Source organism: Vigna umbellata, chromosome 1 (assembly GCF_029865625.1).
Source record: "Vigna umbellata cultivar VRB3 chromosome 1, Vumbellata_1.0, whole genome shotgun sequence".
NCBI lineage: Eukaryota > Viridiplantae > Streptophyta > Magnoliopsida > Fabales > Fabaceae > Vigna > Vigna umbellata.
Genome location: NC_142165.1, coordinates 64,578,061 through 64,601,984, shown reverse-complemented (window position 1 = coordinate 64,601,984; position 23,924 = coordinate 64,578,061). Strand labels below are relative to the sequence as shown.

General features: G+C 40.7%; 1 long non-coding RNA gene across 1 annotated transcript in view; it reads left to right on the top strand.

Moving 5' to 3' along the window:
- The window catches only part of LOC148206059 (uncharacterized), a 35,721-nt gene that overhangs the window by 5,630 nt on the left and 6,167 nt on the right, over window positions 1-23,924 (top strand). The window contains exon 2 of the long non-coding RNA XR_015783428.1: window positions 5,415-5,794. This is a non-coding gene — a long non-coding RNA (uncharacterized LOC148206059). The remainder of the gene's footprint in view (window positions 1-5,414; window positions 5,795-23,924) is intronic.

Sequence of the window (23,924 nt, the reverse complement as noted above, 5' to 3'; positions counted from 1 at the left end):
CGTCCTAACTACACTTCACTTTATTTTCAATTGTTGGACACGTTAGGCTAAGCCGAACGCTCACCTAACTCTTGACACCAATAACGCTCGTTCTTAATCAGAGTTCTTTCCAAATGAAAGAATCCTTATTCTAAGTGATGTTCCAGGGAAACCGAACGGTATAAGACCGTTCGATGACGAGCGTACATGATCGATCAGAGAAGATAAAAATTTCCAGATTTTTCAACTCGATAACTTCACAGATTTTCATATGATTCATAACTTTAAAGTTTCATTTCCATCATAAATTTCATACATTACAGAATTCATATTATTCCATCATCAATAATGAATTTTCCAGTTCCAAACAAATCATTCCAAATCATACAGAAATTCAATCATATTCCAAACCATACATCACACTTTCTGCATAAGATTCAACAATATTCATCATCTCATCAACCCGAATTATCCATTTTCAAGTGCAGACATACCAGCATCAACATATAGTTTCAAACATTATCATTCATATACAGCCAGTGCAACAAGCTCTTTCATACATAATCAAACATCAAATATTTCATGTATTTCAGACATCCAGTACACTTCATTACTGTCATGAACATCAAACCAGTATTAAATTAAATTACTAAAGCTTCCCTTACCTGGTTCAGCAGTGAACTTCCAAATGCTAGGGTTTCACTCTTGCTCTCACAGCTTTCTATCCAGAAGTTTACTCAACAACTTCCACTTAATCAGTCACAGAATTCTAACTTGTTCGGTTCAAATGAAAGCTTACAACACCGTGAATGATCCTACGGTTTCTGAAATGGAAGCAAAGATGCTGGTGGTAAGTGATCTTAGAGAGAAGATGAAAAGAGTTTAGAGAGAAGTTGGAGGAGATGAAAGGGTGAATTCGGAGGAAGAAGATGAGTGAGTGCAGGTGAAAGGGTTTTTCTGAAACTTAAGTTTTGTTAATTTCTTGTTCGTTTGAACGAACGTGTCTCAAGCCGACACCTGCACACCAACCTCTGATCAGGAAGCTTCTTCCGCAACACGTGGCGTGCTTGCATGCAAGGATTTGTGCGTTTTTAATGCACTGAGTGCGTGTGACGTGGAGCGGTTTCAGAGAATTATGGGGCTTGGTTTCAGTGCACTGCAGAGGGGTTTATCAGCTTTTGAAAGTGGGTTTTTAATGAGAATAAGCGTTGATTGTGGTGCGGATTAATTATGATGACAGGGAATTACTACTACTAATTATTTAGGGTTTCACACACGTTTTTGCTTGAGTCGGATTTCATAAAACCAAATAAAAATCATAAACAAAAAGAAATTCGAATTCATATTGTTCAATATTGTTTTTCATAGCTCATGTTTTCGTTGGTCCTCATTTCCACCATAGGCTTACCTTGAGCCCATTTTTTAATATAAATAATCCATTGAAACTTTTTCACTTCAGATCTCATTTTTTATTTCGAACATACATTATTTTCTTGGTTTAATCCTTTTCGACATCCCTATTTATGTACGAATGTCTCAATTGGGTCCTCGTTTTTTAAAGTGTATCAAAATGGTCCCTAATTTTGAAAATTGATATCAATTGAGTCCTTTCCGTTAAGTTGGCTGGACGGCGTTAAAAAAATTGATGAGTGGATGCTGAGATAACGAACGAACGCTCGTCCACCAGCGAACGAACGCTCGTCCACCAGAGAACGAACGCTCGTCGACCTCTTACTGCTGGACGACCGTTCGTTCCACACTGGACGATCGTTCGTTCGGTGGTCGACGAGCGTTCGTTCGGTGGTCGACGAGCGTTCGTTCGCTGATGGACGAGCGTTCGTTCGCTGATGGACGAGCGTTCGTTCGTTGGTGGACGAGCGTTCGTTCGTCATCTCACTATCCACTCATCAATTTTTTTAACGCCGTCCAGCCAACTTAACGGAAAGGACTCAATTGATATCAATTTTCAAAATTAGGGACCATTTTGATACACTTTAAAAAACAAGGACCCAATTGAGACATTCGTACATAAATAGGGATGTTGAAAAGGATTAAACCTATTTTCTTTTAAGCCCATTGCTTCATTTGTTTCATACGAACAATTATTAAAAATGTAAGACTTTGGAAATTTAACATTGTAACCTACCTGTCAAATCACAATTAATGCGATAAAACCCTGCTCAGACCATTAAAAATCCACTCACTAACTCTGACGCGCAACTGCCAAGTGTCAAATTGGAACATTCTGAAATCAGTAATGGAAGACAGGTGTCCGTATGAGAGAGTGTGTCCGTTTGACATTGGGAAGAAAATTGATTTTTCTGAAACACTTCTTCCTACTCTCTGCATGCACCCTTCTTCTTCCTAAAAACTGACTTCTCATTTCTCTCCACCTTCTCTCTAGAAAGCCTCCATCTTCTCTCTACTGTAACTCATTTTTCTTTCCTCCGATCACGTTTCAGAAACCGTAGAACCGTTCCCGGTGTCTTAAGCTTCGTTTTGAACCGACCACTTCAACGATCTGATACTCGTAAGTCCTCTATTTTTTTAACCGTTCATTCTGTGTAAGGACCACATTTTCTTGGTGGTGGGGACACGGTGGTCACCCACCTTTTGCATTATTGGAGTGCAATAATGAGGGAAGGAGAGAAAAGGAGAGGGGGGGGGGGGCATTTTACGGGGGAGGCTTGGCAAAAAGAAGCTCTGTTTATTGGCATGTGAGAGGGAGAGAGGGAGAGCAGCAGAGGGAGGGAACCCTTCTCCCGTTTCCAGCCGTCCAAAGGGCAACCATGGGAAGCTGTACAAACTCTGAAGGGCAGAGAGGAGGAGCTGGGTTGGGCATCTGGTGAGAGGGGAGTTCTTGCAGCCAGATCTGGAGAGAAAGGGGAGAGGTACTGAATTTGCTAGGAGATCTGGAGCTGTATGACTGGAGGAGATGGATCACAAATTTTACAAAGGAAGTCTTCAAAGAGGTAAGGGGAGTTTGATTTATTTCCTTAATTTTTGAGATATGTTGTGGTTGCTGTAAATCTGGGTAAAAATTGGGAAGGAGATGAAGGGGGGAGGTTTTCTGGATTTCTGGACTCTGGTGCGTTTCTGCAGAATTTCTGCAGAACGCGCGTACGTCCAATTTTGTGAATCAAAATTGGACGTTCGTCCCAACAGTGCTCGACCAATTTTCAGCGTTCGGTCTTGTGAGCGTTAACGTTCGTCCTGCTCTAGTAATACTAGCGTTCGGTCTTGATCATGTATAAGTGATAACAGCGTTCGGTGCTGGTGTAATAGTGGTTATAAACGTTCGTACTCAATTGGTATTCTTGGATAGTAATCTGGAGCGTTCGGCAATCAGCGTTCGTTCTTGGTAGTAGTGTTCAGTCTTAATCATGCTTTGGCTTAGGCATTTAGCGTTCGTCCTTTTTTGTAATTTAGACGTTCGTCCATAAATGTTATAGTGAGCGTTCGTCCATAAGTGTTATAGTGAGCGTTCGTCCATAAGTGATATAGTGAGCGTTCGTCCGTAAATGTTATTTGAACGTTCGTCCATAAGTGTTATTTGACCGTTCGTCCTTAAATGTTATAGTGAGCGTTCGTCCATAAATGTTATAGTGAGCGTTCGTCCTTTAGTGTTATAATGAGCGTTCGTCCTTAAGTGTTATAATGAGCGTTCGTCCTTAAGTGTTATAGTGAGCGTTCGTCCTTAAGTGTTATTGTGAGCGTTCGTCCTTACGTGTTATAGTGAGCGTTCGTCCTTAAGTGTTATTGTGAGCTTACGTCCATAAGTGTTACATTAGGCGTTCGTCCATAAGGGTTATATGGGGCGTTAATCCATAATTGTTATTTGGAACGTTCGATTTCGTATGAGGCGAGCGTTAGCATTAGTCCTTCATTTTAGTGTAACGTTCGACCTTGGTTTAATTGTGTTAGTGAGCGTTCATCCTTAAGCTGGTATTCTTAGGTTTGAATCTTGGACGTTCGGTTTTGATGGATTAAATAGCGTTCGGTCATAAGTTGCTTATTCTTAAGTTTGGATCATGAGCGTTCGTTCTTGGATATTAGAGAGTGTGAGCGTTCGTTTAACTTAGTATCCTCTGCTAGCATTGTTTAGCGTTCGGTCTATGTACTCGATTATAGCGTTCGGCTGAATAGTGTTTGATCAAGTGAGACGTTCGGTTGTATCGTTCGGCCGATAATGTTCGATCAGATGGCGTTCGTTTAAATAGTGATCAATATAGAACGTTCGGCCGGATTGGGTTAGGTCTCATAGCGTTCGTCCAAGTGGTGTCGGCCTTATATTGTTGAATAACGTTCGTCCTTTAGCGTTCGTCCAATACGGTTCGTATAATATTCAACCAAATAGCGTTCGGTCAGTTAGCGTCCGGTCAGATGGTGTTCGTTCAAATAGTGTTCGTTCAAATAGTGTTCGTTCAAATAGTGTTCGTTCAAATAGTGTTCGTTCAAATAGTGTTCGTTCAAATAGTGTTCGTTCAAATAGTGTTCGTTCAAATAGTGTTCGTTCAAATAGTGTTCGTTCAAATAGTGTTCGTTCAAATAGTGTTCGTTCAAATAGTGTTCGTTCAAATAGTTTTCGTTCAAATAGTGTTCGTCCAAATAGTGTTCGTCCAAATAGTGTTCGTCCAAATAGTGCTCGGTAAACAGGGTTCGGTTCCATGGTTATTTCTGCTCTTATTTTAAGTGTGCAATGTGTTTTGTATATATATATATATATATATATATATATATATATATATATATATATATATATATATATACCCTAAGGTAAATTCATGTGAAACGAAAATATGTGAATGCATGAGATGTGATAAAATTACTGTGATAAATGTATTTTATTATGTTGATATGAAATTGTGCATTTGATCACGAAATGATTATTATGGGGAGATTTTTTGTAGAGGTGTAATGTGAGTTGAGGAATATGAGTATGGTATGAATCTCATGGAGAGATTCTATAAAAATTATGGTATTAGTGTGTATGTTGATGTTGAGGGTCCCGTAGTTGGAGGTTATCCTGATACTCTAATAATCATCCAGTCTCATGTAGAGAAGGATGAATTATGTGGTGAGAGGAGCAGGAGGTCCTGGTCTATGTGCCGGTTTTGGACATAGTGAGGGGACTAACCTTGTGAGTGGTATGAATTATTTTGGAAGTGTATTTGTAAGAAAAAGTAGAAGTCATCACAAGTGCATAACCTCCCGTGACCGCTCATCAACGTATCATCCGGATGAGTGTCGAGTAGGAACTGTGGTATGATGGTATGAGGATGTCTGACATAAATTTTATATGATGTTTATATCAAAGCATTTATGCATGTTTTATAATTGCGGTGTTGCATGTTAGCTCACCCTTACTTGTTTGTTTGTGCCGGAAAATTATATTTTTGCGATGATCGTATAACGTATTTGTTATACGGGAGCAGAGGAAGGATTGTCGCATGATCTGGTGTAGATGAAGGAAGATTTGGAAGAACAGATTAGAGGGACTCAATGATATCTTTGCAGTCAACTATGAGCTTAAAACTTATGTATAGATTTAAGTTTGAGGTTACATGGTGTTAATGTAATTGTATTATTACAATATTTTAAATTTTGAATTTTAAAGGGAGAATTTTTGGGATGTTACATTCTGGCCAGCATGCAAACCAAGTTCTGGTTTCATGAGTCCTTAGTTTAATTCTGAATCACTGTTGAACTGTTATTTGATTTGGTTCGTAGAGTAGTTGAGCTGTTAAGGGTAGAAGGAAACCTTAGTTCTTTGGCAAACCAACTTCAGTCAGTAGGACGTCCGTCTACACTAGAGGTAAGGGAAGCTTATTAATTTAATTTATATGACTATGTGTTGCATGAGCGTTCATTGAATTGATTGGATATGAAAATTTATGATGCATGAAATGTATGAGATTTCTGTGATTTGATGATATAAGATATGATTATTTGAATATGGTATGATTGTAGATGGGTGAGACTATATGTTAAAATTGAAATTTGATAATATTGACTATAATAAGAAATTTCCCTTATGATTGTGTACGTACGTTACTGGACGGTCTTTGACCGTTCGGTTTTTCCAGTGAAAATGATTTGGTAAGGGATTCTTTCATTCGGAAAGAATCCTAGTTGTCGCAACCGGAAATTGAGACGGGACGACGATCCATAAAAAATAATCATCTTTTGAAAAGAGATTTGGAGTCGCCACCATAGTTTATTCTGGAAAACTACGGAAAAACCATAAAATGATAAGGCAAGGTCAAATAGAACCAGATTCTTGGTTCAGGAGTCGGTTACGTGTAGGGAAGATATTAGCACCCTACAACGCCTGCCCTAAGGCAGTACCTTTAACTAAATGCGCGAATGTGGATGTGGTTTTCAAAGTGTTTAACTTTCCCTTAAAATAAAACTCTAAAGAAACAAACAATATTTTTTAGTTTTTTGGGCCCGACAAGGATTGACCTTGCTCCTACGTATTCTCATGTGAGAAATCAGGGTTACGTAGTTCTTTTGAAAACTGCTTGAGAAAATTGTGTCTTAAAAATTGTTTGAGAATTTGTTTGGAAAATGATTTGGATTTTTGGGAGAGTGAACCTGACAAGGTCTGGCCTTGCTCCTACGTATCTCCATTTTTGGTGGAGAATCAAGGATCACGTAGTTATGGCAAGGCGATATTGTTTGTAATTTGAAAAGTAGATGTTTTTTTAGTTTTTGATGATTTTATATATTTTTGGTATTTTTGAAGAAAGAGAAAAGGTTTTTGGCACAAGGACGATGCGTGCGATCACACATGCGCCTAAACCTTTAAAACGTATTACTTAAGATTGAAACTGTAAAATAATTCTAGAGGGCTTGATTGATCCCTCTCACAATCTTCTATTTATAAGAATAAATTGATACACAAGTACATGATAAATAGGGTAACCCTAGACACAATATAATCATGATAAATAGGGTAATCCTAGACATAATATAATCATGATAAATAGGGTAACCCTTGACACACTATAATGATGATAAAATAGGATAAATATCCTAACACTCCCCCTCAAGCTAGAGCATACAAATTGTATGTACCAAGCTTGGAACAAATAAACTCAATCCGAGGACCCCTTAATGACTTGGTCAATACATCTGCGAGTTGATCGTTTGACCCAATAAACTCAGTACATATTTCTTTGGTCAACAACTTTTCACGAACAAAATGACAATCAATTTCTATATGTTTAGTCCTCTCGTGAAACACTGGATTTGATGCAATGTGGAGAGCAGCTTGATTGTCGCAATACATCTTCATAGTATGGATGTCACAAAATTTAACCTCTTGAAGGAATTGTTTCACCCATATAAGTTCACATGTTAGTGATGCCATTGCCCTATACTCGGCTTCCGCGGTTGATCGAGCTACTACATTCTGTTTCTTACTTTTCCATGAAATAATGTTTCCTCCCAGAAAAACACAATATCCTGTTGTAGACCGTCTATCAATAGGTGAACCTGCCCAATCTGCATCACAATACCCAGAGACATGAATGCTTCCTTTATCTTCATATAACAATCCTTGCCTGGGAGCCTTCTTTGCATACCTTAGAATGCGAATGAGAGCATTCCAATGGTCAATACATGGAGCCTGCATGAACTGACTAACCACTTCAACTGCAAAGGATAGATCTGGCCTTGTAATAGTGAGATAAATCAGTTTGCCAACCAGCCTCCTATACCTCTCTGGATCGGAGAATAATTCACCTTCTTCTGTCCTTAATTTCTGGTTTGGGTCCATGGGACTGTCTACCGGTCTACAATCAATCATGCCTGTTTCTTGTAATATATCAAGAGCATACTTCCTTTGGGAGATTACAAGTCCATCTTTTGATTGCGCTACTTCAATGCCTAAGAAATATTTGAGACTTCCAAGATCCTTGGTTTGAAAATGTCTACACAAGTACTCTTTTAGTTGAGATATTCCAACAGCATCATTTCCTGTAATGACAATATCATCAACATATACTATTAAGTAAACACATTTCCCGAGAGAAGAATGACAATAAAAAACTGAATGGTCTGCTTCACTGCGTTTTAGCCCAAATTTTTGAACAATGGAGCTAAACTTTCCAAACCAAGCACGTGGGGATTGCTTGAGGCCATATAGAGATCGATGCAATTTGCATACCATACCAGACTCCCCCTGAGCAACAAACCCTGGAGGTTGCTCCATATAAACTTCTTCCTCAAGATCACCATGTAGGAAGGCATTCTTGATATCCAATTGATGAAGTGGCCAGTGACGAATGGCTGCCATGGCAAAGAAGAGACGAATAGTAGTCATCTTGGCTACAGGAGAGAAAGTGTCACAATAATCAAGACCATAAACCTGAGTGTAACCTTTTGCAACAAGCCGAGCTTTGAGCCGATCAATTTCGCCATCAGGGCCAACTTTAACTGCATACACCCATCGACAACCAACCGCCTTTTTTCCTGGGGGAAGGGGCACCAACTCCCAAGTATTACTGTGGTCAAGAGCTTGCATTTCTGCAATCATAGCTTGTCGCCATCCAGGATGATCAAGTGCTTCTTTCACATTCTTGGGTATAACAACAGAGGACACTGAGGATAAAAGAGAAAAATAGGAGGGCGACAATCGATGATAGCTTAGAAAATTATAAATGGGATGAGGGTTCCGAGTGGAACGAGTACCTTTTCTGAGGGCAATAGGCCATGCTGAATCATTTGCACCAGGAGGCGTGGGAGGAGGTGATGAGGGAGAAGAATCTGAAGTAGGAGATTCACCATTGTCTTGGGGAGGTGGACTATCCATTGGGGCCCTATGTGGGATGATCTCAGTATGTGGAGAAACAGGTGTAGAAGGATTGTGATCATGACTGGGAATGACAGAGACAGTGGAGCTATTTGACTCAGCCATTGGAATAGGAAGGACCTGCTGGAGGATAGAAACATCCTGAACAGATGGAGAGAAGTAAGGAGTCTGTTCAAAGAATGTGACATTGGAAGACATGTAATACTTCTTAGTTTCAGGAGAGTAACACCGATATCCTTTTTGAAGTCGAGAATAGCCTAAGAAGACACATTTGAGAGTGTGAGCGGAGAGTTTGTCTAGACCTGGAGACATGTCATGAACAAAACATACACAGCCAAACACTCGGGGAGATGTATGAAAGAGAGGATCATTAGGAAACAAAATGGAGAAAGGGACTTTATTATCAAGAGAGGAGGAGGGCATCCTATTAATAAGATAACATGCAGTTAAGATGGCATCCCCCCAGTGATGGACAGGAATATGGGCACCAAGTAAAAGGGTACGAGCAGTTTCAACCAAGTGTCTATTTTTTCGTTCTGCTATACCATTTTGCTGTGGTGTATGAGGACAAGTAGACTGATGTAAGATACCATGGGAACTCAAGATGGCAGAAAAGGAGGATGAGAAATACTCTTTTGCATTATCACTTCTTAATATTTTGATTACTTGACCAAATTGATTCTTGATTTCATTCAAAAAGGATGTAAAGATAGCTAACAATTCAGAACGATTTTTCATAAGATAAACCCAAGTACATCTTGAATATTCATCAATAAAGGTAACAAAATATCTAAAACCAAAGGAGGAGATACGACTAGGTCCCCATATATCAGAATGGATGATGGAAAAACTAGAATTACATATTGATTGAGACCTTTTAGGAAAGGAAGATCTAACATGTTTTCCTAATTGACATGACTCACATTCTAAGGTTTGGAGACCACTAAGTTCAGGACACATCTTTTTTAATTTGGACAAATGAGGATGGCCAAGTCGATCATGTAGCACTTTAGGATTAGGAGCAGCAACACAAGACACCCTTGGACGAGATCCAAAATGGTATAATCCGCCAGCTTCATATCCTTCTCCAATCTGTCTCCCCGAACCACGCTCCTGTATAACAAAAGATTTATGATCAAAGGTTATTGAACAATTTAACATTTTAGTCAACTGGCTTAAGGAAATTAAATTAAAAGGACAATTAGGGACAAAAAGGACTGAGTTGAGATTGAGGGAGGGAGACAAAGAAACATGACCAACTCCTTTGGAAGAAGTTTTAGATCCATTTGCAAGGGTTATGAAATGAGGTTTTTCTCGAAAGGAAATAGATGAGAACAAAGAGGTATTACCAGAAATGTGATCAGAAGCACCTGAGTCAATTACCCATGAATTTTGACATTCCATAGATTGAGAAACGCAGGCTGTTGATGTATTGGGAGATTGAGATGGTTGTGCCAAGCTGTTAGACTTTAACCTTAAATACTCTTGATATTCATCCTCAGAAAACATAGAAGTGGAGGTTTCAGTTTTCGAAGTGGAAGTTTCAGTCTTCGAAATATTGGCGGTTTTGGAAGGGAAACCATGTAAGGAGTAGCAATTCTCTTGAGTATGACCCATCCTTTTACAATATGTGCATTGAGTACGTCCCCGACCTCCTCGTCCTCCTCCTCTAGTGCCACGTCCTCCTCTTCCTCGTGTGGCAACCATGACAGATGGTTCCACTAGTTCATGCGCTTCTTGAGTTTGAGATACCGGGACACGCAGAAGGCGAGTGGTCAATGTTTCCATAGAGGGGACCTCATGACTAGTTAGAAGTTGATCTCTGAGATGATCAAAATCGGGATGTAGGGCACGAAGTATCAACACCATGTAGAATTTGTCTAGTTTCTTTTTTATATCCTCTAATGGATCTACTTCCAAAAACATCCTAAGTTCTTCGACAGCAGATTGGGCTTCAGCCATGAAGGACACCATATCATGGTCTGCCATTTTAAGAGATGCAAGTTTATTCGTAGTGTCATAGAGACGTTGAATATCGTTGGCATAAATGCTTTGGGCTTTCTTCCAAAACGAGTGACAAGTTTTGAAAGCCCTCAAAGATACAAAAAGTTTGGGTTCCACTGATTGCCATAACAGGGCACACAACTGGAAATCTGCTTGTTTCCACTGATCAGCTTTTTCAGTAGGCACATAGCTTCCATCTCGCTCAAGGTGGTCATAATGCCCTTGGCCAAGGAACCACATTTCAACGGCAGCAGACCATGATAGATAATTTTTTCCATTTAGCTTCTCGGAGGTAATTGATGGACTTCCAGAGAAGGAAAGAGTACTGCCAGACGCCATTTCTGAAGAAGACGAATAATACTAACGAAGAACAAGAAAACCCTAAGGGTTTAGACGAAGGAAACTGTGACAGTGATGGACGACGGTGGCCGGCAACGGCGGGCGGTGGCCGGCGACGGTGGCCGGACGGTGGCCGGCGACGGACGACGGTGGCCGACGGTTGACGGTGGCCGGCGGCGGGCAGCAGCGGGCAGCGGCGGGCGACAAAGAACTATGGCGCCGGACAGATATATATTACGAGACAGAAACCAGAGCGGGATCGACCCGCTCTGATACCAACTTAAGATTGAAACTGTAAAATAATTCTAGAGGGCTTGATTGATCCCTCTCACAATCTTCTATTTATAAGAATAAATTGATACACAAGTACATGATAAATAGGGTAACCCTAGACACAATATAATCATGATAAATAGGGTAATCCTAGACATAATATAATCATGATAAATAGGGTAACCCTTGACACACTATAATGATGATAAAATAGGATAAATATCCTAACAGTATTTTTTGGCATTTTTGAAGAAAGAAAAGGTTTTTGGCACAAGGACGATGCGTGCGATCACACATGTGCCTAAACCTTTAAAACGTATTTATTTTTGTATTTTTGAAGAAAGAGAAAAGGTTTTTGGCACAAGGACGATGCGCGCGATCACACATGCGCCTAAACCTTTAAAACGTATTTTTTAGCATTTTTGAAGAAATAGAAAAGGTTTTTGGCACAAGGACGATGCGTGCGATCACACATGCGCCTAAACCTTTAAAACGTATTTTTGTAATTTTGAAGAAAGAGAAAAGGTTTTTGGCACAAGGACGATGCGTGCGATCACACATGTGCCTAAACCTTTAAAACGTATTTTTTGGCATTTTTGAAGAAAGAGAAAAGGTTTTTGGCACAAGGACGATGCGTGCGATCACACATGCGCCTAAACCTTTAAAACGTATTTTTTGTAATTTTGAAGAAAGGGAAAAGGTTTTTAGCACAAGGATGATGCGTGCGATCACACATGTGCCTAAACCTTTTAAAACATATTTTTTGTGATTTTGTCAAATTCATTATTATTATTATTTTATTTACTTATTTTTTTGATTTTTGTTCATTATAAAAAAGTGAGTGTGTGCAGTGTTTGACAAATAAACAAGACAAATACAGTACAAAGGGATGGGGTTATCTTACAAGGGGATTACACAATAAAAATTAGGTTTAATCCTTTTCGACATCCCTATTTATGTACGAATGTCTCAATTGGGTCCTCGTTTTTTAAAGTGTATCAAAATGGTCCCTAATTTTGAAAATTGATATCAATTGAGTCCTTTCCGTTAAGTTGGCTGGACGGCGTTAAAAAAATTGATGAGTGGATGTTGAGATGACGAACGAACGCTCGTCCACCAGCGAACGAACGCTCGTCCACCAGCGAGCGAACGCTCGTCCACCAGAGAACGAACGCTCGTCGACCTCTTACTGCTGGACGACCGTTCGTTCCACACTGGACGACCGTTCGTTCGGTGGTCGACGAGCGTTCGTTCGCTGATGGACGAGCGTTCGTTCGCTGATGGACGAGCGTTCGTTCGTTGGTGGACGAGCGTTCGTTCGTTATCTCAGTATCCACTCATCAATTTTTTTAACGCCGTCCAGCCAACTTAACGGAAAGGACTCAATTGATATCAATTTTCAAAATTAGGGACCATTTTGATACACTTTAAAAAACGAGGACCCAATTGAGACATTCGTACATAAATAGGGATGTCGAAAAGGATTAAACCTAAAAATTAATGACCAAACAAATAATAATAAAATTAAGAAACTAAAGCGTAAAAGTAAAATAAGAGAAACAGCCCAACAAGAGTAGGGGTGCAGAGATAAAACCAAGAGGTGTGGAGAGGTATGGAGAAAAATTGGGCTCTTTTGCATCTGCCAGGGGTGTAAAGATGAAATTTGGAGGTGCGTCCCGGTGTTTGCTTGTCAGACCCGAGGTACCTTTCTTGTTATTTGTGGGAGTGTGAATAGGAGTTACGCCTCAACAGCAAGAAAGGAGCAGCCCACGTCGAGCCTTTCATTTCATCATTCAGAGATCTCTTCTTCTTCAGCATGGGACCAAAGGAGGCTGGGGTTTCTTCATCATCCACGGCGGCTCCATAGCCAGCGCCGCCGCACAGCTCTTTGACCAGCCGGGAAGGTTGTCGGCGACGTCGCCTGTGCTGAAAGCACCACCACTCATCGTGGCGTCCTTCCCTGGGTGCGCGTAAACTCCGCCACCGCGAAGTATAGACAACGACACCGCTGCTCGCACCTCCACCATTCTCTGCTGCCAAGGTCATCGCCGGTCGCGCGCCAGCTGCTGCTGTCACCGAGTCAGGGTCCTCGCTCTCCGTCGAGCTCTCTCCACCATCATCGCAGGGCCGCCACTGTCGAACTTGTGTTTGGGTGCTGGAAACTGGTTTCTGTTAAGTTCAATGGGGTGAGGATGATCAAGGGTTCTTTCGGTGGAGGCAAGATGACGGTGCTTTTGGGTGGTAGGTTTGGTAAGAGATGAATGATGGATGTCCTCGGTATAAGGTGTTGGATGTAAAACAATGGAAATAAAGTTGGGATGGTTACGGGTGAGGGTGATGGCCGCGAGATGTGTTGGAGATGAAGGTGATGATGTTGGCTGTGTGTGAATATGGAGGATGGGTGCTTGACCGTGTCAAGATGGCTGTGGTAGTGGGTGAATATGGAGGATGGGTAGTTACTAGTAACAGTGGGCGTAGGGATGAAGAGATGGATATTGGAGGAGGTGAGGAATTGGGAGTGAAAGGGAAGTGTGGTTAGGTGGTTGCGAACAAGAGTAGTAGAGGGAACCAGCGTCCCTAGGCCATGATCATGAGGTGTTGGCCGTGTGTAAATGATAAAGGTCGAAGTATCTGGGGAGGTGCCGCAGGGGATGGATAATGATGGGTGTTGGCTGCCCGTGATGTATTGGTAGTGGTTATGAGCATTGGGGCTCAAGAGTTGGGGCTAGGCCGTGGGGAATGAAGATTAATGGAAAGGTGTTCCTAATAACCGTGGGCCGTGATATCAAGTATTGGAGGTGGTATAAGGATAGAGGTATGGAAATTCCAGTGAATACAAGTGAGTAGTGTGAGGGGTGGAGAATTGAATTTTCAGAGAAGCTTGGAAGTGAGGGGAGTGTGGTTGGGTCACGATGGAGGCAGGATGATGACGGGAAATATGGTGGAGCAGAGGTTTATGAAGAGGAAAGGGATGAAGATCATGAGTTGTTTGGAGATTTTGGTTCAGAGATGAATATGAAGAGGTGATGATGCTGGAGGTTGACCCTGGTTTGGTGTGGTTCACGGTGATCAGCGGAGTGGAGAATCTGAGCGGTTGATGGTGGCTAAAGAAAGTAGGGGGAAGTTTGCTTCTTAATCTAGCGTTGCATTGGGTGAGGGAATGGAAGAAACTCTTGAAGTCGAAAAAAAATGAGTGGATGGTTTATTCATTGCAGGTGTCGAACATGGTGGAGACAATAAAATGACCGTGATACATACATACGCGGTTTGGAATATTCAAGCAACAAATCACACACAAGCAGAACATAGCACACACAAGAAGAGCAAGTTATTTCAACAGTGATTGTAAATTGGAAAATTCGACGTTACTTACCTCTTGGAGCTCCAAACGAAATTCTTCTTCTTCTTCTTTTCTTGGATTGATCTTTCTTGTTCCTAAAAAAAACGATCCTCCTCGTCCCAGGATGAAGATAATGATATTGATGTGTGTACTGATAGGTCCTCCCAGCATAGACCGAGCGAACGGTTAACAATGCCGCCCTCCAAGATGGCAATTAGGACGAACGTCCAAGAAACCGAACATCCTCCCTTAGATGGGGCGTACGCCCAAAGCCCAAAATGGCAATCAGGACCAAGGCTGCTCGAGCGCCACAAGGCCGAGCGTTCACCCTTGTTAAGCACCAAAGTCGAGCGACCACCCAGGACGACTCGCATAACACAAGAACCGGACGCCTACCCAAAGTAGAACGTCCGCCCGAGATTGGACGTCCGCTCAAGGTGGAACGTCCGCACAAGAATCTGGACCGAACGTCCACCGAGCGGCCAATCATTTAGGAAGCGGACGTCCGCCAAAGGTTGGCACGTCCGCCCAATAGTCTGGACCGAGCGTCCAGCCAATCCAGAAGCAGGCGTCCGCCCAAGGTGGCACGTCCGCCCAAGAATCAGGGACAGGTTTCCCATCATTCATGAACCGGACGCCCGCCTAACCGTCCCTTACTTTGTTGATTACACGGTTAAATGCTAATGACACATTAAAGTCCTTAATGAAGATTAAGGTATTATTGGGCCGTTTCCAGGCCCCCAAAAGGTAAAAGCCCATTACAATCAGTATAAATAAAGGTCTCAGGTATGATTTCTGGATAGATTGCTTAGAACGCAACACATGCATGCATTATAGAACGCTCTGTCATATTACTGACTTGAGCGTCGGAGTGCCTTTAGCAGGTACCCGGCCCCTCCCCAACTGGGAGTGTGGAGCAGCGCCAGGAGAGGGAGGACGCCCGTCCAACTTGGAGTGTGGAGTAGCGCCAGGAGAAGGAGGACGTCCGCCCGGCTTGGAGCACAGAGCGAGCGTCTGGAGTAGGAGGATGTCCGCCCGCCATGGAGCATGGAGTTCGCTCGTCCGCCGTTACCGTCTGCGACCGCCCGCCCGTCTTCGACAAGTAAGCTTGTGTGTTTTTACAGGGTCCCCACCGATCCAGTCGAAACATGTATAAGGGTTATAGGTTCAGTGGTGGAACAATGTTGGAGATGAAAGTGATGGCCGAAGGGTAGGGATGAATATGGCGGGCTGAAAATGGGTCTCCGGCAGTGTGTGTTGGTGATTGAAAAAAATGAAGATTAGGTGAAGTCAGTTTCCCCAGGTGATGGAGATGATTGAAGAAGGGTCAGGAATGTAAGCCCTTTTTTTTTTCTTCTCCTTCCCCCGCGCTCTTCAATGCCTCTGCTTAAATTGGCAGGCTTCCATTGGAGGATGGTGGGAAGTGGGGATCGTGGAAGTGGGGAATCATTAGTGGATTTGAAGTGGGAATTAGTGGGATGGTGGAAGTTGTTACGGTGGTGATGAGTGGAGCACTTAGTGAAGTGGGAGGTTGGTGATGGTGAGTGGAGCACTCATTGTGGGAGGTTGATGATGGTGAGAGGGACGAACCGGACGAGCGGCAGAAGATGGAGTATGATCAGGACGAGCGGTCGATGAACAACGAGTGCTCAGGACGAGCGGTAAAGAGGGAGCAATCGGGACGAGCGGTAGAATAAGGGAAACGAACAGGACGAGCGGTAGTTTGAAAAAAAACCGAACGTCTGTGATATTCGGTCTTTGCAATGAAAGGAACGAATGCCTCAGACTGTTGGACGAACGCTAAGAGATCATGCGAGGCCGAACGTTAAAACCGAATCAACTGGATCCAACGTTATTGGGCCGAACATTGTCATCAAACCGAAACTAGACCGAACGCCCAAAACCGACCGCGAAACATCAATCATACACCAAGAACGAACGCCCAAAACCGAACACTAATCATCAGTCATACACCAAGACCGAACGTTCAAATGAGAATAAATAATTTCAAAACCGAACGTTCACTAATATGACCGAACGCTATTTGCTGAACACTATTTGCGGATCAAACCTTATTGGGCCGAACGTTCAAAATCGAACGTTGGATGAAAATACACAATCAGTACGAACGCTGAAGAATAACATCATGGTGAAGTGACCGAACGTTCATTAAAGAAAAATGACCGAGCATTAAACGAACGGTAAACTTGAGAAGCCGAACGGTCCAATGGAGCAGTGTAGTAGCCGAACGTCAATGAGAATGGCCGGGTACTGATGGACAAATTTATGAGCACCAAAATATGATGTCACAAACTTGTTTTTCAATCGGCAAGTATGACCGAATCGTTCAAGTAATAAACTTGGTAAGACCAAGTATCGTTCTTCCCAAAGGACTCACGGCCTAGTTTAGTTATGTGATTTCTTGATTAGCTAAGACTTAAAGACGAAATATTTGGAGTTTAATATGCAAGACAGAAAATAAACATGTATGCATGAAGTTTTGATCAATGGCAAAAAGCAAAAGATAAACACTTTCAATGGAATTTATGTATGAATATGTTGTTGGGGGTCAATTTCATCTTATCCACTCTCATATATTTTAGGAATTCAACATTCAAATCATCATTGTTAATGCCACTCTCTAAAGTACCTTTCTAGAAGGCTTCTCCCTAATCACGAGTTCATACAATTCCTAGCATTCCTAATGATCAGTTCATAAGTGCAGGAGCTTAAGACAACCAATATCATATTGGGAGAAATTCCCCGGATCTAGACTTCCCCGTACGTTCCCGTATCGACAAAACCAATAATCATGCATCGAATGAGTTAAACAATGCAAGCATTAAGCAAAGAGGAAAAACCCTAACTAATGATGAAAGAAAGCATAAATCTTAATTAAAAGATGTAAAAACAGATTCCATATATGAGAGCTTCATAAGATTACATTGATTCCCCAACAAACATACAGAGTTTAGTTCACCATATTCATGGTGAACCTAGATGAACAATAATGAAAGAATGAAAGAGATAGAAAAACCCGAGAAATAGAAGAGGAGAGCCGTCACCATCTCCCAATCTACCCCCAAGGGGTGAAAAGTGTGTTTCTACTTCCTCCCAGCCAAAGATACAAACCCTAGGACGTGCAAGTCCTTAAATAGGGCATAAAAATAACATAAAACAAGTCCAAGCCCATAAAAACAAAAGAAAACCGGTCCAAGCCCACTTAGAATGGCGCTCAGCGGTATTTTACCGCTGAGCGGTAATACCGCATGATCCATTTTGCCCCCAGCTGCTGTTTTTGCCCCTCAGCGGTGATTTTTGCACCTGAAAAGTGCCGCTCAGCGGTATTTTACCGCTCAGCGCCACTCGGTCACACGTTTTCTGCGTTCTGGTTGGTTTTTCAGCATTCTGGTTGACTGGTTGACTTTTCTGGTTGACTGGTTGACTTTTCTGGTTGACTGGTTGACTTTTCTGGTTTCTGGTTGACTTTTCAGCACTCCAATCATTCGGTATTTCAATTCTTCTTTCAAATCATTCAATTAGCCTACAAAATCAAGGGAATCTTGCATAAAACAATTAAATTCACTTTCAACTCTCTTATTCTCAAAACTAAAGCAAAAATATGATTTCAAGCTAGTTTTTAAGTCTTAAAGGTTGCTTTTGGTATCAAATTTAAGCATAAAAATAACGGTTTTTCAACCGTTATCACAACCCCAAACTTAAAACTTTGCTTGTCCTCAAGCAAACAAGATGTAACTCAATCTTCCATCAATCCATATAATGGTTCACCACATTCAAAAATCCTTCTTTCAAGACAAGTAAATACTCAATTTAGCTCATCATCAAGACTTCAATCAAGATGTGCACATGCTTTTAGTGATCACTCAAACACATACTATCCAACAAATGCTATTTTCATGAATGATCAATTAACTAAGAAAAGATGTTCTTATGTGTTCATGGAATGTATCCTCACTAGATAAAGTGTTTCACTCAAACACACAAGTGTATAGGAGATATTCACTCATTCACTCTACTATTACAATATCACATGAATCAACTTTGCCTTTCATTTAACCACAATCAAAAACACTTATAAGCAAGCATCATCACAAGGACTTTTCTATGGCTTATAACGTGGCTGGGCTAACAAGAAAATTGGTTTTTCTAGATCACAAAACCCTTGAGTTAAGAGAAACATATAAACACAATCATTCTTATTTATTCCCAACTTTCTTTTGCATTGAGCTTTGCTTTTTCTTTTCTTTTCTTTCTCTTTTTCTTTTTCTTTTCACATACTTAATTCTTAGCTCTTAGCTCAATGCTTTCAATTTCCCTTTCTATTTTCCAACAACCCCAAACTTGAACATTTGTTAATACCACAAAATATTTTCTACTTAACTCAAGGTAAAGCTTTTCAACAAGGGTTTTCAAATCATGTTCAAGGCTAGAGGTTCAAAGGATATAACACATAGTGTTCTCTTTTAGTGGGCTCAATTTATGAATTTGGCTAATAGAAGGGTTATCAACAAATGGCCTTGATCATATGATGCAAACAAGCAAGTAATTCAATCATAGAAAACCTGGGCAAAGTCATTCATGCTTTCACAGTAATAGTATTCAACAATAATTACTCTGGAGCTCAAAACCTCACATATAAGCTCATTCACATTCCACATATAACATCCTGCTTAGAATCATAATCACAATCATAAACCCTTGCATTTGTTCACAATGCTTGTGAACCACCTGTATAAGCATATAATGTGCACATTCTCAACATCAATCAATATCAAAGCATCATCAGGCATTACTTATCAAACAACAATCATAAGCAAACCATCATAACAGACAAAATTTCCAATTGAGTACATCAAACCCTATTCTACAAACATAAGTGATTGATAAAACAAATCCTACTCTAGTTCTTTGAAAAACTCAGCCCCATCAATGATGCTCTCTCCCAACCCCAAACTTAGATGGAAAACTAGTGAGCAAGTGAGTGAAAGGAAGATTTTCTCAATAGGGGTGAGGAAAAAGTTGTAGAAAACCTTGGAAAAGTATGTAGGAGTGTGTGCATAGAAGAATCTAAAAAGAGAGGCCAAGGCGCAGCTTAGGGTATAAAAATACCCCAAATGGGCTCAGGTTCCGCTGAGGGGCAACCCAAGCCCCTTCTGCGATACTACCGCTCAGCGGTAGTTTGCCGCTCAGCGGCACTTGCGGGAAGTGCTCTCCTTCTTAGCTTGACCTAGATGCATCCTAAACATACCCCTTATTGGCTCCCTGCAATAAAATTCTCAAATCACTCATGCACAACCCTATTATGCAACTAAAGCAGGATCAAAACAAAAATTATACAGAAAAATTAATCAACTAGGTTGCCTCCCAGGTAGCGCTTGTTTAACGTCACGAGCCTGACCCAAAATCCTCCAGCACCCTTCAGTAGATGCAAATCTTTCTTACCAACACCCATCAGTAGGTGTATACAAACATAGTATCCTTCAGTAGATACTCTTCCGCCTAACATCCATCAGTAGATGTAAACTCTGCAACACACTTATAACAAAAACAAAAATACCCAAAAGTTCAAAATTACATCACCAAACCAAAAATTAAAAGTTCTTAAATCACTGGGTTGCCTCCCAGCAAGCGCTCTTTTAACGTCACTAGCTTGACCCAATAAAGCTCATGTTCCATCTTCTTTTTCTTCTTTCTACTGAACTTCTTCAGAAATTTGATCAAACCAGGAACCTGTTGTAGTGTCTCAATCATAGGAACTTTAATCTCCAATTTCTTGAAGATTTCCATGAAGCACTTAAATTTCTTTTCCTTCCTATGATACTTCTTTGGATGAGGAAGAGGTTTTTCATATGATTCTTTCTTTTTTTCTCTCGTCCTCTTTTTCTTTTCTCTCACTTTCTTTTTTTCTTTTCTTTTTCTACTCACCTTCTCAATCTTCACACAAATTTTCTCTTCTTCTTTCTCTTCTCTCTCTTTTCTCTCTTCTTTTTCCAACTCAACTTTTTCAACATTTACACTCACTAGCTCTTGACACTCTTCCCTGGGGTTAACCTCAGTATTAGCCCCAAAATCCGTGTCAGGCCTTTCTTCCAACTGCTTGGTAATCTGCCCCATTTGAATCGTCAAGTTCTTAATAGCAGCTTCAGTGCTCTTTTGAGAAGATTCAGTTTTCTGCATAAATTGATTAAGAGTTTCTTCCATCTTTACGAACCTTTCATTAAATGCAGAAAACTGTTGCCATAAAGTTGGTTGTTGCTGTTGCTTGTTGAATTGCCCATTTTGTCCAGCCTGCCCATTCTGCCCTTGACCAATGCTTGGGTGTGGTTTCAACCCTTGATTGAAGTTCCCTTGTCGGTACGGAAACTGGTTGGCCATGAAGTTCATATCTTCCAAAGCTTCTGCTGGAAAGGCACACTGACCATTTATATGGTCACCTCCACACAATTCACACAACTGTGATTGAACCTGTGCAATAGTCTTTAACTCTTTTGGCAGTTGTTCAAGTATCTTTGTGAGATTCTCCAATTGTTGAGTTATTAACTTGTTCTGAGCTATCAAGGCATAATTGGATTGCAACTGTAGAACTCCTTTTTGTTGAATAGGAGCTCCTCTTTCACTGTTCCACTTATTGTCATTAGTAGTCATGTTTTCAATTATTTCTGTGGCTTCCTCTGGAGTCTTCCATTTGATATTGCCTCCAGCTGAGGCGTTAAGCATCATCATGGTTTGTGAACCAAGACCTCCAAGGAAGATTAGGACTACTTCTCCTTCGTTAAATCCATGCGTGGGAGTCTTTCGTAATAGGCTTTTGTACCTGTCCCATGCGTGACCTAGTGTTTCCTCCATGCCTTGTCTAAATGAAGAGATCTCTTGCTTCCCTTTGTTGATTTTAAAGCTTTGTTGCTGCCATTGTTGTTGTGGTTGGTTCTCAAATTGTCCGGCAGCTTGCCAAAATTGGCTTTGATCCATGCTTGAGTGAGGTTCCCACCATTGGTTGAGATTACTTTGGTAGAATTGAGTGCCCATATAGTTAAATTCTTGACCAAATTGCATCCTGCAAACATTAGGCACAAAACTCTAGAAAATATTTGTTAGCACAAAAAGATAGAGAAAAAATCAAAGGATATAATTGAAAAGATAAGAAGATAGGAAACAGAAAATAAAATAAAATAAAATAAAATAAAATAAAAACAGAAAAATAAAATAAAATAAAAACAGAAAAATAAAATAAAATAAAAATAGAAAAATAAAATAAAATAAAATAAAATAAAATAAAATAAAATAAAATAAAATAAAATAAAAACAGAAAAAATAAAAACAGAAATTCAAATTTAAAGTCAAGGATAATCAATAATCACACAAATTAACTAGTTAAACCACGAGTCCCCGGCAACGGCGCCAAAAACTTGATGGACAAATTTATGAGCACCAAAATATGATGTCACAAACTTGTTTTTCAATCGGCAAGTATGACCGAATCGTTCAAGTAATAAACTTGGTAAGACCAAGTATCGTTCTTCCCAAAGGACTCACGGCCTAGTTTAGTTATGTGATTTCTTGATTAGCTAAGACTTAAAGACGAAATATTTGGAGTTTAATATGCAAGACAGAAAATAAACATGTATGCATGAAGTTTTGATCAATGGCAAAAAGCAAAAGATAAACACTTTCAATGGAATTTATGTATGAATATGTTGTTGGGGGTCAATTTCATCTTATCCACTCTCATATATTTTAGGAATTCAACATTCAAATCATCATTGTTAATGCCACTCTCTAAAGTACCTTTCTAGAAGGCTTCTCCCTAATCACGAGTTCATACAATTCCTAGCATTCCTAATGATCAGTTCATAAGTGCAGGAGCTTAAGACAACCAATATCATATTGGGAGAAATTCCCCGGATCTAGACTTCCCCGTACGTTCCCGTATCGACAAAACCAATAATCATGCATCGAATGAGTTAAACAATGCAAGCATTAAGCAAAGAGGAAAAACCCTAACTAATGATGAAAGAAAGCATAAATCTTAATTAAAAGATGTAAAAACAGATTCCATATATGAGAGCTTCATAAGATTACATTGATTCCCCAACAAACATACAGAGTTTAGTTCACCATATTCATGGTGAACCTAGATGAACAATAATGAAAGAATGAAAGAGATAGAAAAACCCGAGAAATAGAAGAGGAGAGCCGTCACCATCTCCCAATCTACCCCCAAGGGGTGAAAAGTGTGTTTCTACTTCCTCCCAGCCAAAGATACAAACCCTAGGACGTGCAAGTCCTTAAATAGGGCATAAAAATAACATAAAACAAGTCCAAGCCCATAAAAACAAAAGAAAACCGGTCCAAGCCCACTTAGAATGGCGCTCAGCGGTATTTTACCGCTGAGCGGTAATACCGCATGATCCATTTTGCCCCCAGCTGCTGTTTTTGCCCCTCAGCGGTGATTTTTGCACCTGAAAAGTGCCGCTCAGCGGTATTTTACCGCTCAGCGCCACTCGGTCACACGTTTTCTGCGTTCTGGTTGGTTTTTCAGCATTCTGGTTGACTGGTTGACTTTTCTGGTTGACTGGTTGACTTTTCTGGTTTCTGGTTGACTTTTCAGCACTCCAATCATTCGGTATTTCAATTCTTCTTTCAAATCATTCAATTAGCCTACAAAATCAAGGGAATCTTGCATAAAACCATTAAATTCACTTTCAACTCTCTTATTCTCAAAACTAAAGCAAAAATATGATTTCAAGCTAGTTTCTAAGTCTTAAAGGTTGCTTTTGGTATCAAATTTAAGCATAAAAATAACGGTTTTTCAACCGTTATCAGGTACCTGCTAAAGGCACTCCAACGCTCAAGTCAGTAATATGACAGAGCATTATATAATGCATGCATGTGTTGCGTTCTAAGCAATCTGTCTAGAAATCATACCTGAGACCTTTATTTATACTGATTGTAATGGGCTTTTACCTTTTGGGGGCCTGGAAACGGCCCAATAATACCTTAATCTTCATTAAGGACTTTAATGTGTCATTAGCATTTAACCGTGTAATCAACAAAGTGAGGGTCGGTTGGGCGGTCGTCCGGTTCATGAATGATGGGAAACCCGTCCCTGATTCTTGGGCGGACGTGCCACCTTGGGCGGACGCCTGCTTC